Genomic DNA, 15,253 nt, shown 5'->3' with positions numbered 1-15,253 from the left:
ATTTTAACATAAAATGTAGTTTTTTTTACCAAAACCTTAGTTATTTTAGTTATTAAACTAAATAATCAAACCAAAATTAACTAATAAAACACACAAAAAATACGTAAAATAAATTCTTATCAAATACCCCCACACTTGAACCATTGCTTGTCCTCAAGCAATAAAAATACAAACCAACAATGATCCAAAATTTGAAAATAAACATATGTAGCATTTCAACTTCATTTCCTCAAAACAAAGTAAATAACCATTATGCAATTATTCAATTAAGTTCAAGTACTCATAATATCAAGTAAAGGAGAGCCAATTATACCATCATTATAACAAATTCAAATCGATTTTTCATCCTTACCTGATTTCACAAGCAAGCAACTCATATGGTCAATAATAATGCTTCCTAAACTCATGATCATCTTTTAATTCTGTTTAAAAAGATATTTATTAATATTACATATCTAAATATTACTTAAGACGTGAGAATGCCTTTTGACGCGAGGATCGACATTTTTAGATGAAGATCACCGGTTACTCAACACTTCACATACTCAAGTTGCTTTGCATACTCTTAATTCAAGTACCGTTTTACGCGAAAGTCGACATTTGTAGATGAAGACTCCCGGTTACTAAGTACAAGAATCATTGGAGTAGAACAAATCTTATTCTATTTTTGTCTTTTTCTTTTGTTTCTTCATTTTTTTTTCATTTTTTTTAAAGTAAAGATAATAACATTCCCTCGAAAGCATAATCATGAGAAGAGTATTGCAATTATTGACCATATTTATCACTTAACTTATAAAATCCAATAAAGAGAAGAAATTTCATCAAATATGCAAAAAAAATATAGGCATAATTTTCTCCACTTTAAAAGATATACTTTCCTACAAATGCAAAAATTATAATCACATAATAGTCATTTCCAAGTTAAATGAGAAAAGAAGTTTCCAAATCACATATATTTATCTCAAATGTAGAAGGAATTTGAACTACTAATGGTATGAAACTTGTTACCCCTTGGATAAAATTGAAAAAATATGAAATTTTTTTGGGGCAAGTTTGCAATTTTGGACAAGATTTTAGAAAAATTTTGAATTTTAACACAAGTCCAATATTTGCAACTAATAATTCAATCACATACAATATATATAATCTCAATTCTCCCCCCACACTTAACATACACATTGTCCTCAATGTGTAAAAAGGAAAATCAAGATAAAGAAAAGTAATACTCCCCTATTGTTGCGATTGAATATGAAGCTTCAAAATCCATTGTCCGTGTATCTCCAACGCCTCATGAGTTTCATTGGATAACCATTAGTGATGTAATCCTAAAAATGAAAAATGAGAAACAAAAGTGAAAACAAAGGTTTAATAAACAAAATGATGATCCGTAACTTCAATCCTTTGTTTTCGTGATGTACCTAAAAAAAAATACACAATAAACAACTCAAGGTACAAGAAAATATATATGAGGAAAAGAAGAAAAAAGAGAATCAAGGAATCTGCAATTTTTTTTTTCTCCTAAAACGCGACTCATAAAAACGCGCCACCAAGCCGCGTTTTGTGAAGTCGCGTTTCTTCACATATTTTACAGAATCGAAAACGCGACTACGTGAGAAAACGCGACTTTAAGTCGCGTATTTGAAGGCGCGTTTTTGGTTTCTGAACAGGCTGTAAAACGCGACTTTGTAGAAAACGCGACTTCCTGTCGCGTTTTGAAGGCGCGTTTTCTTCATTATAGGCACAGAATTGAAAACGCGATTCAATGAAAACGCGATTCAGAGGCGCGTTTTCTTGAGAAACGCATTTTCTGCTGCGAATTTTAGCAGAAATTCAACTTTTGCAAAATTACAAAAGGTACCCTAATTACTCAAAATGCATCATAGATCATTTGTTTGCTAAAATATTCAATGCATGCACATGTAAAATGATCAAAACATGCATTTTAACCCCTTGTAACGAATCAAAAACAACAATTACTCAAATCGAGGGGTTGAGTTCCTTGATCAAACTTCGCCTTTTTCACCTCATTTGGTCACTTTTGCTTTCATTTCCAATACCTATAAATGAAAAATAACAAAATAACTCAAACACATACTTTAAACATAAAATCACACCAAAATAACATAAATAACCAAAACATTGGGTTGCCTCCCAATAAGCGCTTTTATTTATAGTCGTTGGCTCGACTATTGAACCTCATTTTTCAAGGAGGCTTAGTTAACGAATAATCCACCATTTTTGGTCGTGGTGGATCATTACATGGTGACTTTATAGCAAAAGTCACATGATCTAATGATGTGAGAAATGGAATTGACTTACCTATCCCAAGTGTTTCATAAATATTACCTTGAATATGCACCACTTGAGAACTTACCAATGGAAATGTCATGAGAGTATCTTGGGCAGCAATACCCTTAGAACATATACTTTCAATGCACTCCTCAAGAGGGGTGAAAAATGAGTCATTAAAACTCACCTCTTGAGGCTCAAAGTTAGTTCCAAAGATATTATCATGTGAAATGGACATTTGCTCATTGAAACACAATTGAGATTCATCATTTTCATCAAAATGCAATCCATTTTCACATACAACATTCCCACCATTCATGCTAGGATCATTTTGCAAATTATTAGAGGAAATAACTTCACACAATACACTCAATTGCTCATTTATTCTGCCAAAGTGAGAAGTTAATTCATCTATTCTTTTTTCAATCCTATCAAAACGGTCGGAAGTCACATTAGCTAATTTTTCTATAGCTAACTCCCAAGATGGTTTTGATTCATATTGGACACATTCAGGTTGGTAATTATAAAAATATGAAGAATCACTATAAGTACCATGATTATCCCAACCATAAGCATTAGCACTATATCGATCAAAACAAGGATTGTAATGCTCTAATTCATCATAATAATCCACATTTTGTGCTTGCATACATGTATTAGTAGCATGATAACCTCCACACAAGTCACAAATCACATGATAAGAATTAAAAGCATTAACATTCCTTCTCTGCTCAATTTCATGCATCATGGTGTCCATTTGAACTTGTAACTTAATTACATCAAATTTTGCCTTTAAGCACCTTAAACCATCTTCAAAAGACATACCTTCAGTAAATTCTTGGTTACCTCTGTTGAAGGAGCTTTGCACTAGGTGACCATCCATTGCCAATCTTTCATTTCTCAAGCTTTGTCCTCCAAATTGACCTACCCTCCTCATTACCTAAAATTGCTTTTAAAACAACTTAAGAGCAAAATTAGTAAGAAGAATAGGTTATAAAACACATACACATAAAAACACTAAAATAACAGAAAATAACATTCACACAATAACTAATAAAATGTCTAAACTAATAAAGTTACTCTTCACACCGATATTGCCAAATCTTCCCCGGCAACGGCGCCAAAAACTTGACGGGTATTTTACATACGTGCAAGCTAAAAAATACCGAATTACACCCGTTCACTGCAAGTATACAGATCAACTAGTAGTTTAGGGTATATATCGGGTCGATCCCACAAGAAAGAGTGAACAATTACCGGTATTACTAAAGTTTCTCTATTATTTAGACTATCAATGAATAATAAGAAATTTAACCTACTGCACTTATACAAGAAATTAACAAATAAAAGCTCCTTAGGTTGTGGTATCCCTAACTACTCATGCAAGTGCTATATTTGGATCATTAATTACTACATCTAGGCTAATTATGGTGTAATTTCCTTATGCATTTGAATCCTACTTTCGTAGTGAATCAATTATACTTATAACTAATCCATACCTATTCTCATGGTTATGAAATTAGCTACAAGTTCATTTCTTCAGTGAAATTACATGAAATGAATCACTAAAAACCACATAGGTGCACCTCTACTTTCGTGAGTGTACTCCCTATGTTTAGCACTTATTGAACTAATGTTAAATCTCAATTTTCATTGCAGAAATAACACCTTAGATAATCATAATTAATGGTACCGGATTAATCATGATTTAAAGAGCTAAAGTGCTAAATAACTTGCTCAAATCATAGCAGTTAAATAGCCAAATGATAAACACTAACAATCATAGAAAGTTCAACCAAACCCAAGGCATAAACTTTAGAAACACATAATAGACATAAATTCCAGAACTTGCATATTAACTATATTTAAGAATCCAATACAAAAGATAAAGAGTTGGAGAAGAGATAACCCATGTCACTTGAGCTTCAACTTCTCTTTCTTCATCTCCATTTTCATCCTAATCTAGCCATTATACAAGAATGGATGAACTAACTAGCTAAACTATACTATACTAATCTAATACTAAGAGAATGGAAAAACTACATTTCTGCACTTCCAAGCTTCTCCCCGTATGCTCTGCATGTCCTGGTTGCTCCCTATATAAACTGCTCCAAAAGCTCCTTTTCCATTGGTCCAAATTTGCTGCATTTGATTTCCAAATCTGAAATTGTTAAGATAGTCAATAGCCATTGTTTTTGACTTGAAATATGCCAACTTTCTTGCCCTTTTGTCTTCTAAAGCATGTGCACCGAATTCTCTTGCAGATTGTAGCTGGAAAGTAGTCAGAACACAAGAGAATTGACTGAGCAAAATTGCAGAATTGCGGCCGGAAAACGCGCCTACACAAAACGCGGTTACAAGTCACGTTTTGTGTACTCGCGTATTCACTTTGTCCTTACTTCAGCTGCGATTTTCTCTATCATAAAGGCTGAACTGGATTTTTTGTAAAACACCAAAGTTGTAGCCCTTTGAGTTAGCTTTCCAATGCTTCAAGAATCATCCAAATCTGAGCTTTGTAGCCTGAGATATGATCGAAATACTAAACACTGGTCAGAGCTCTGTTTTCCACTTTGGACAGCTGAGTTGAATTTCGGTATTTCAACTTTTGGACTATGAAAACGGCTGAACTGGACTTTGATGTCTTCATACCAAATGTAGATATATCTCTTAGCTTCAAAATGGTACCAAGATCACCTTGATCCGATCTGTGTAGCTCCAGATATAGTCAAAATACCAAAACGTGTCAGAGTTGTCAAAACCTGACTTTTCTTGATTCAAATTGCATTTTTCCTTTTTACACTTCATATTTTATTTTCACCACTTTAATCCATCTTCAATCATCCAAATATCTTCTCAATGCACTTCATTTGATGATTGAATCATTAAACCTACAAAATATGAAGTTTTTACCATAAAAATCCATAAAATGCAATGTTTAGCCATTTTAACATAAAATGTAGTTTTTTTTACCAAAACCTTAGTTATTTTAGTTATTAAACTAAATAATCAAACCAAAATTAACTAATAAAACACACAAAAAATACGTAAAATAAATTCTTATCAAGCAGAAAAGAAGGAGTTGCATGGCACTTTAGATGATGAATTGAAGGGTTTTGATCTAGTGTGATGCACCCATGTGAAACTAAAATGTGCGGCTCTCATTGATTCAAAGGTCAACTCTTTTTCCCGCGCGTACGCGCTCGTTTCGTGCTCGATTCCTCTCGCGTTTGTTTTACTAGTGCACTAAATCTCTAATGCACTTATATTCATATAAATATTATTCACTCTCAATTGTCCCAAAATAAGGGTCTAACGTTCCTCAATTTAAATCGCGCGTGTGAAAACGCGTATCTCCAATTTAAGCGCGATAACGCGAAACTTCCGAAAAATTCTTATAACGATAGTACTAATAACTATCACTTGAGTATTTAAACATTAAAATACCTAATTTAGGTCCATTGTACATGTCTCCAATATTCCAAACTTATTGTACTCTCAATCGGTCAAGATTTCCAAAGACGTGTTCTCTATTTTCGCTAAACGAGCTTCCGGAAATTAATTTTTGAAACAAGTCACTTTAAAAATATAATGAAACTATATTTCCATGTAATTAGGTCTCAAGAGCTTAGAAAATAATATTCGGGGTAAAAGGTCAAATAAATAATTAAATAAGCTAGAAATAGGAGATTAAATAAGTAAATTTTACGAGTTCTCACAGACTGTCTAATAAACATGATAAATACAATTTTTTAAGTTAGGCAATTTATCTTATTCTCAATTGATTTTTGAACATTTGAGCAACGCTATCAAATCAATTTGAGCAATGCTATCAAATCAAGTCTGGTATCTCTGCTCCTGTGTCTTGCTGCTGAGGTTTCTTGTCAATATATTACAAGAATAAGACCTAATCTATGATCTCAAACTCATTTAAGGCCTTTTGCACAAAATGATTTATATGCTTATCTATGAACTTATCTACATCTTGAATGTCAAAAGTCACCAAAACAGTTGAATTAAAAAAAGGGAAAATGACCTGTTTCATCTCTTCCATTTCGTAAAAATATTCTTTTCATCCCTCACTCTTAAAATGAAGCAAATTCGTCCCAGACATTTAAAAATTAAAGCTATTACATCCCTGAACCTAATTTTCAATCTGAATCAAACCATCCAATAACCCAGTAACAAATTTCGAAAAAAGAATTGATAGATCATTCGGTCAACTTCATCATATTCACATGTCATTTATTAAACCAAAAAAAAAATTATAACATAAAACGCCATTCTTTGTCTTGGAATAGTAGAGTTTTTTTTTTTTGATATATCTTTTCATGCATCGTTAGTATATCCGCTTGATATGACGGTACATAAAAACGTCAGTGTATACAATGATAACGCAGAAAAGATTAATCTTTCTTTTTTATGTTATAATTTTTTATTTTTTATTTTTAGGTTCATTAAATTTCACATGAATATTAAGTTGAGTTAACCAAGTGATCTACCAATTACACCCTCAAAATTTGTAATCAGGTTGATTGGTGGTTTGATTCAGATTGAAATTTGGGTTCAGGGATGTAATAATTTCAGTTTTTAAATGTCAAGGACGAAATTGCTTCATTTTAAAAGTGAGGGACGAAAAGAATATTTTTGTGAAATGTAAAGGATGAAACTGATCATTTTTCCTTAAAAAAAATACAAAGTTATGCTTTTTTAACCCTATGAGAGAATTTATTCATACTTTATTACATGTTTATTCATTCAATTTGATCTATGAGATCATCTATGATAAGGGTGGTAATTTTCGACGCAACTTGAAAATATGACACGAATCTAACACGAAATTAATGGATTTGGATTTAAGCTTTCACGGGTTCGGGTTAGATACGGATTAGACTCGATAACCTCGGAAAAAAATAGGTCAAAATCAGGTAAAAAATGGGTTGACCTGCTAACCTATTTTTGAAATAAAAATAAATAAATAAATATAAAAACTATCTAAAGACAAAATAGTAAATACCAAAATAACAATTCACTTGACTTGACCCTAAATCCTACCCGAATAGCGAATAAGCGAAATACCCTTTTCTCCTTCAATCTTTCTTCCTCTTAACAATTCGCTTAACCTTAAATCTTTCTTCCCCTTTTCTCCTCTAAAAGTCTAAACGGCAAAACCAGAAAGGGCCGCCTTGCCATTCATCTCGCCTGTCACTAGTAGACGGTGGCTAGCAGCAAGCAACGATTTTTCTTCTCTAAGGTCTGGGCAGCAAGAAAGGGCTAGCAGATTTAGATCAATTATTGAGAGGCGAAAAAGGTATGCAGATTTAGATCGAACTTAGTTTCTGCATTTTATCTATTTTTTTATTTTTAGATCAGAGAAGAAAGCTATCCTTTGCAGCAAGCAATTCCTAATTCCCCGTTGTATAAAAAATCTAAAGAGAGCTATCCTTTGCAGAGCATATGCCGTTTACATACATCATTCTTGTTTGCAGTGGGGTCCAGAGTGTGAATTATTCATAGTGAATGATGCCTATACAGTTCTTCATTCGTGAGACCAAATTGGATCCCAACATTAGATACTAAGTCATCTTGTCCTTTAACCAAACACAACCAAGTTGAATCACCACCCCATTATTCGAACACAACCAAAAGATTTCCACTTGGCTTCAGCCAAGAACGAGGAATATGGTACCTAAAATTTAGAGTGTCATCTGAATATGGTACCTAAGTGCTGAAATTATTAATTACCATCTCTGAAAAGGCTTTCCACAATACATCTGGCATTTCTTCTCTGAGAAAGTCCCGGCATAATTACAGCCACCACAGTTTCCCTTTGCAATATATGCCGGCCAGTGCCTTCCAATGATTTGACCATTTACCCACACTTCTCCTTTCCTCACACTACCTATATCTAAAGCTATTGGATCATTTCCTAGGGGTGTGTCAAAAGTAGTCTGAATGGAAGTGCTTAGTTGTGGACTTTTTTTTTGTTGGGGGGGGGGGGGAGGGGGGCAGAGGGGTGGTGTTCATTGAGTTTTCTTAGTTTCATTCTGTGGTTTGATGCCATACTACGGCATTTGTGAAAAGTACAGGTTAAAAGGGGTGAATTTGTTTTAAGATTGTGTTTTACAATTTAATTTATGTAATTTGATTCATTTTTCATTAGTTTTGTATTCTTATTCTTGTTTTAGGTTTCAAGATTATTATTAATATCTAAATCAGATAACACATTTAGTTTCTCTATCAAATTTGATATGAAAGCACTATTATTTGTTTAGTTACTGAATATTTGTTTCAACAAAAAATCATAGCTACTGAATTGCATAATTCTTGATGATTAATAGATGGATACATGTATGACATATCCAGATTCAGTCACTATTGAAGAAGATGGTGATAATGGAAGCAATAGTGATAGCATCGAGGAAGCAGGCCACACCAACCAGCAATCTCAATACCCTGACTCTTGTGCAATTGGGAAAAAGAAGTTACCTCCAAAAGCTACAATCAATGTGCCTGGCAAGAAGAGAAGATTAAGTTCAGATGTTTGGGATTACTTCGACATTATTCCCAAAAAGGATTCAAATGAAGAGTTGAAGTGCAAATGCAAGAAATGTGGGAATGAATATTCTGGTGAGTAAAAGTGGGATAGATAATTTGCATCGACATGTAAAGAGGTGTTTAGAAATGACAACAAAGGATATTGGGTAGTATCTAATCACTTTTGACAAAGGTGCTCTAGCCACACGAAACGCACAATTCAATCAAGATAAATTTAGAATTACTTGTGCATGCCATAGTAAGACATGAACTGCCATTTTTATTTGTGGAGTATGAGGGAATTAAAAATGTTCTTACATATTTGAAGCCCCAAATTAAACGTATCACTAGGAACACAGCCAAGTTAGACATTAAGAAATTGCATGCAAGGGAAGTTAATAGACTTGGTAGTGAATTGCATGGATGTTCTAGTCGAACATGTTTAACTTCTAATGCATGGACATCTATTGTTACTGATGGATACTTGAGTTTGACTTCACATTTCATTGATAGCAATTGGGTGCTACAGAATTTTTTTTTAAAATTTTTCTTATATGCCTCCTCCCCATAATGGTATTGCCTTAGTTGAAAAAATTTATAGTTTGGCTAGTAGTTGGGGTATTGAAAAGAAGTTATTTGCCATCACATTAGACAATACTTCTGCAAATGATTCTTGTGTTGCAATACTTAAGAATCAGCTTAAGTTGAAAAATTCTTTGATTTGTGATGGTATGTTGTTTCATGTGCGATGTTCTGTACATATTCTCAATTTGATTGCTCAAGATGGTTTGAAAGAAATTAATAAATTTGTAGAGTTAATAAGAGAATGTGTCAAATATGTCAAGGGTTCTCAAACAAGGAAGTTAAGGTTCACCGAATGTGTAACACAGACTTTTGTTGATTCCAAGAAAGCCTTAGTTCAAGATGTTCCTACTAGGTGAAACTCCACATATAGGATACTTTCCAGTGCACTTTATTATCATCTTGCATTTTGTCACTTATAATTAAGTGATTCAAATTTTCGGTGCTGTCCATATCTTGAAGAATAAGGAATTGTTCAAAAAATTTGTAGCTTTCTTCAAGTTTTCTATGAGGCAACCAATGCTTTTTTGGGGTCCAAGTATCCAACTAGTAACTTGTACTTTCCTCAAGTTTTTAAAATTCAATTGAAGCTGTCTAAGGAGTACAATAGTTTAGATATTTCATGAGGAGGATTGCTTCCCAAATGTTTGTGAAGTTTAACAAATATTGGTCCTAGTTCAATCTCTTGTTGACAATTGCTGTGGTATTTGATCCCCATTATAAATTTCAATTTATTGAATTTAGTTATAACAAGTTGTATGGTCCGGGGTCTAATGAATTAGTCAAGGTTAGGAATGCACTTTTTGATGTCTATAATAAGTATGTGAATACTTCCAACATACCTGGTCCATCATCTTCATGCTTCGAGGCAACAACGAAGTCTATTCTTATGGAGCTAAGGAACAAGAAGACAACCAATCATTTGATGTTTTGGAGGTATGAAAATTAAAATTTTGTGACTTTATTGCGTTCTAAAATTATGATTGTTACGATGATTTTTAACTATTTGTTCTATTATCATATCTAATATATCTCTGTTTGTAATTTATGTAGGAATTTGATCAATTTGACACTTTTGAATTTGCCTCTAGTGCACAAAAAAGTCAATTGGAATTGTATTTAGATGGGCTAAGAGCTAAACAATCCTCACATATTATTGTTCTTGATTAGTGGAAAACTCAACAATTTCGAATTCTAGATTTGAGTAAATTGGCAAAGGACATTCTATGTGTTCCAGTATCAACCGTTGCTTCTGAATCTACATTTAGTTTTGGTGGTAGAATTTTGGATCAATTTCATAGTTCACTTTCACCACAAATTGTTGAGGCTTTAGTTTGCACTAAGGACTGGTTGTTTGGAGATAAAAGTGAAGGTAATTACAGTTTTTTTTTTATACATATTTTAGTGTTCTGGTTTAGTTACTCATATATTTTTTCATTCTTATAATACAGGATCTCTAGATATGAATTTGGAGGATTTAACTCAAAATATCCTGTCTCTAAATATCAACAAGGATGAGGTTGATGCAATTCAAATTCTAATGTTGTTAATCTCTAGTCCATGATACTTGGTGCATGGTGAGTTAATTTTTAAATTTAATTAAAAATATTTCATAAGATTTAATACGTGGTTTAGTATCCAGAGTGATTCTTTCTTTCTCCTTCTTGGTGTTGATCACGATCCTCCTGTAGTTGGAGTAGTTGCTGTGGCTTATGAATATGCTCGTCGTGATCAGAGCAGTTCAGCTATAGCTGGAGGTTGCTTAGAGGACACACAGGTTTGGCATGCTGCTGTTGTCGATGATGAGGGCAGAAGTATTGGTTGGCCTTGGAGCACCACTTTTGTCGTCGTTTAATATTATGTGAATTGTAATATATTGACTCTAAACTTGTATTTGGTTGGCAGCCTTTTGTTTAGATTGTTCTAATTGAATTTGTTTGACTTGTGTGAATTTGGAGTTGTTAGATTTGGATAGATAGTGTTTTACATTATTTCTACTCTTATGGTGTCCTCATTTAGTTTAGAATCGATTCTATTAAAAATCACAGCTGGTAAATCAGTAAATTAGAATTAAATTTTGGGTAGTTTTAGGTCAACCCGTTTGACCCGCCAACCTGAAAGTTTCGTGCTCAGATTAGGTATGTTGACTCGTCACGGGTTGGCGGGTCGGGTTTGGGTCAACATGTCTTATGTTATACCTAGGTCTTAATCCAACCCGTCATCCCGTTTTGGACTGATTGCTACCCCTAATCTACGAGCATCAAAAGTCATTTATTTAATTTTTATACAAGCTTTTTTGAAAAAATTTTCAAAGAAAAAATTGCTGACAACTTGTAGACAAGCACGATAAATATTGTGAGCATCCGCAAGTTATTTTATATTTTCTTGTATTTTTATTAAGTTAATATCTTCTTTATTTTAATTTACTTGCCTTAATTTCTTGGTTGCTTTAATGGTTAAGTCATGATTTTTATCTTTTTACCTTAATTAATTTGGACCATATTGAGTTTTGTAGTGCATTATATGAGTGGGACCAACTAGTGAGGTGTGCGCAATTAATTTGGTGGACACAAAGGAGTTTTGTACAAAAAGGGATTATATGAAAAGAAGAGTTAACAGTTAATTGGAGGAGTACAAGATATCTTAGTGATTAGAGACAGAGATAGGCATGAACCATACGTCGTCATGTGTCACTCACCCAATGGAGTCTTGACCAAGACTTTTCTCTCTTTACTTTTTTTTTCATTATTTCTCCCATATTTCTTGTCTTGGGCGAAATTGAAGAAAAAAAAAAGAAAAGGAATTGTTTGGTTGCCAAGTGTCGATGATCCAAGCTCTCTTGACCAAAACTAGTTGGTATTTATCTTTCCTTTCTCACCAAAAGCCTTCATTTTCTTCTTCTTGTGGCTAAACTAGAGAGAGGAAAAGAGATGAAGAAAAACTCAAATTCTAAGCTTGCTTCTTGCTTGATTAGTGAGGAATTCAACAAGAAACTCAAATCCATTCCATAGATCATAGAGACGAGTGTGGAAAGTAGATCATGGTGAAGTCTTGGAGGAGAAAAGCTTTTGGTTTGCATTCTATCCTAGGGTTTTGAGGTAAAAGTGCTAGGAACCATCTCTTTCTTCTCTTATCTTGAGGTTTATTTGATATATGAAATAAAAGAAATTAAATGAAGCATGCTTATGGAAAAATTCATGATTTTGTTAAGTTTTATTGAAATTTTCAGTGATTTTGTTAAGTTTTATTGAAATTTCCAGTTTTGATGCAAGATATATGTAGTTTAGTTTTGAACTTGATATATGTGGAATTTTGCTAGATTTCCTTGCCTAGAATATATAGTGTGTAGACACCAAATTTTTGTCAATTTTTAATATTTTCTCAAGATTTTTCTATATAATGAATTATTTATTTTCTAGCATTTTAATGTGCATTTTCCTCATTTTTGCAGGTTTACTTTTTTTAAAAAAAAAGAAAAAAAAGAAAAAAACAAACAAAAATAAAAAAATCATCATAATCATTTTCTCTACCAAAACCCCTATTAACCCATTCCACACTCAATGGCCATGGACCTTTCTTTTCATCTGCAGAAGCCATCATTTGAAAAAAAAAATCCTACACACAAGCTCCATTTTGGTTACAAGTCCCTCTCGGCTCTCTCTTGAAAAAAGGGGGAAAAAAAAGACACAAAAAAAAAGAGGCTCTCGGCTCTCTCTGGGCTGGACCGAAAAGAAGAAGGAAAAAAAAAGAAGAAAAAAACTACTTCCTCAATCTAGTCTCTCGGCTCTCACAAACGGAGGACAAGAAACAAAAACAGAGACAAGGAAAAAAGAAGGGAGGCTCTCGGCTCTCTCTCTTGGCTCTCAACCGAAAAAAGAAAGAAAGGCATCAGAAAAACTTCAGCCAAGGCAATTCCACTTTCATTGAGGTATTTTCCAGTTTTTTTTTTAAGCATATTAGATGCATTGTGATTTTAATTTATCTTGCTTTTGCTGGTTTTTATTGTTGTTGTTGTGTTGCTGAAAATTGGGAAATGGCATGAACTAGATTGAGGAAAAGGAAATGTTTTTTATGCATGCATGTTAACCGTTTGAAAAAATACCAAAATGAAAAGAAAGAATCTTAGGGGACTGTTTTGATTTATTTTAGTCCTTTTATGTTGTTTTCTTGTCAAAATAAAATCATAGTTGTATTGTAGAGGTTGTAAGGAGTATTGTAGTATAAATTTTTGTGATTTTTAGTGGTGATTATAGTGATTTTAAAAATGAAAAACTGGGCTGTTTTTTTGCATTTTGACCACTTTTGGGTCATCTTTTGTAAAAACTAACTCCGGAAATGAAATCTACGCGAAAAATGGAGTGGGGAGGTGTATTTTGAGAAATTTTGATGACCGGAGAGGTCGCCGGCGGTGGCGGCGGCGCCACCGGCGGCCGCCATGGCCGCCAGCTGAAGCTGCCTCAGCTGGCCGAAGAAGAAGGAAAAAGAAACGGCTGAAGGTGGAGGAAGAAGAAAGAAAGAAAAGAAAAGAAAGGAAAGAAAAGAAGAAAAACAAATGGTTTGGGCTAATGTTTTATTTCGGTTGGGCCAAGAGTTAGTTTTGGTTGGGTTTTGAAAATGGGTTTTGGTTTATTTTCCTTTGGGTTTCGGTTGGGCTTAGGTAGTTTTTTGGCCCAGAAATATATAAATGATGGCCCAAGGGCCTGTTTCCTTAAGAAGATCTGCTAGCGAATTTTCACTTTAGCCCCTGATCTTTGGAGTAGTTTCACTGCGGCCCAGAACATTGTAAATTTCTTTCATGTTGGTCCTTAAATTAATTGCACTTTGGTCCCTGAATTTTATCTTTCATTTAATTTTAACCCCTGAACTTTGGAAAATATAATTTTTGTCCCCCAAAAGTTTTCAATTTTTTCAATTCAGTCCTTGGCAAATTTTGGCTCTCTTTATTATGATTGTTTCTTTTCTTCAATAACTAATTATGTTACTTTTGAACATATTCAACTTGTAATTTTTAGATGTTTTAAATTTCTTTATGTTTGACATATTAGTGTGAGTTTAGTACTTTTATTATTATTGTTTTTTCAATTAAATTGGTGCCATGATTCTTTTGTTCATTGTGAGTATAAATAGGATAATTTGACTCCATTTAGTCACCACTTCAAACGGGAGGTACCCCTATTTTTATTATTTCAATGTCAATTACGTGCTCTTATGTGCTCTTATGTGTTCCTATGTGTTTATATTTTTATATGCTTTATTTATTTGATTTAAATATTCATTCAAATTTTCTTATATATGTTTTAGTTAATTTTTACAATGATTCAAGAGGCATTTAAATACCTCAAAAATGTAATAGATAGGATAATTAGATTTGTTTTATTATATTTTTCCCTTCTAGATTGTAGTTAGGCGCTCCCCGATGTAATAGATAGGTTGCGTGTTTATGTGGTTTATGTGTTATGTGTTTTATCCGCTTTTCTTAGGATTTTGGCATCTAGATATTATGTTTACGTGTTATGTGCTACGTGCTCTTATGTGTTTATTTGTTTTAATTTATGTTTTATTTGTTTCACTATGAATTGTTAATGCATGACGTCACCACACTAGTCCAACGCTAGTTGTGGTTTCTCCCTCCGCTTACTTGCTAGTCCAACACTAGTAAGGACTTTTAGAAATGGGCTAGTCCAACGCTAGACCCTTTAGGTCATCTTGCGCTAGATTCATCTTTGTATGCTATTCACTACATTTTCATGCATATTTTCATTTTTAGGATCTTTTCTCATTTGCATGATATTCCCTATTATATTATCCCCTAACCGCTATAGGTGCTAATCATGTCATTTAGAATTGC

At 33.3% G+C, this 15,253-nt stretch overlaps 1 long non-coding RNA gene across 2 annotated transcripts; it reads left to right on the top strand.

Annotated features, from left to right (window-relative positions):
* The first annotated feature begins 7,457 nt into the window (after positions 1 to 7,457).
* On the top strand, positions 7,458 to 11,356 carry LOC113768639. 2 transcript variants are annotated; one of them, XR_003468100.1, is made up of 4 exons: positions 7,458 to 7,597; positions 8,653 to 10,341; positions 10,857 to 10,982; positions 11,097 to 11,356. It is a non-coding gene; the product is annotated as an uncharacterized LOC113768639 (long non-coding RNA). The 2 variants fall into 2 exon arrangements; XR_003468099.1 differs by having other exon boundaries at positions 8,653 to 10,982.
* The last annotated feature ends 3,897 nt before the right edge of the window (positions 11,357 to 15,253 follow it).

Source organism: Coffea eugenioides, chromosome 4 (genome assembly GCF_003713205.1).
Source record: "Coffea eugenioides isolate CCC68of chromosome 4, Ceug_1.0, whole genome shotgun sequence".
Taxonomy (NCBI): Eukaryota; Viridiplantae; Streptophyta; class Magnoliopsida; order Gentianales; family Rubiaceae; genus Coffea; species Coffea eugenioides.
Note: the sequence above shows the minus strand (reverse complement) of the source record. Positions and strands in the feature narration are given on the sequence as shown.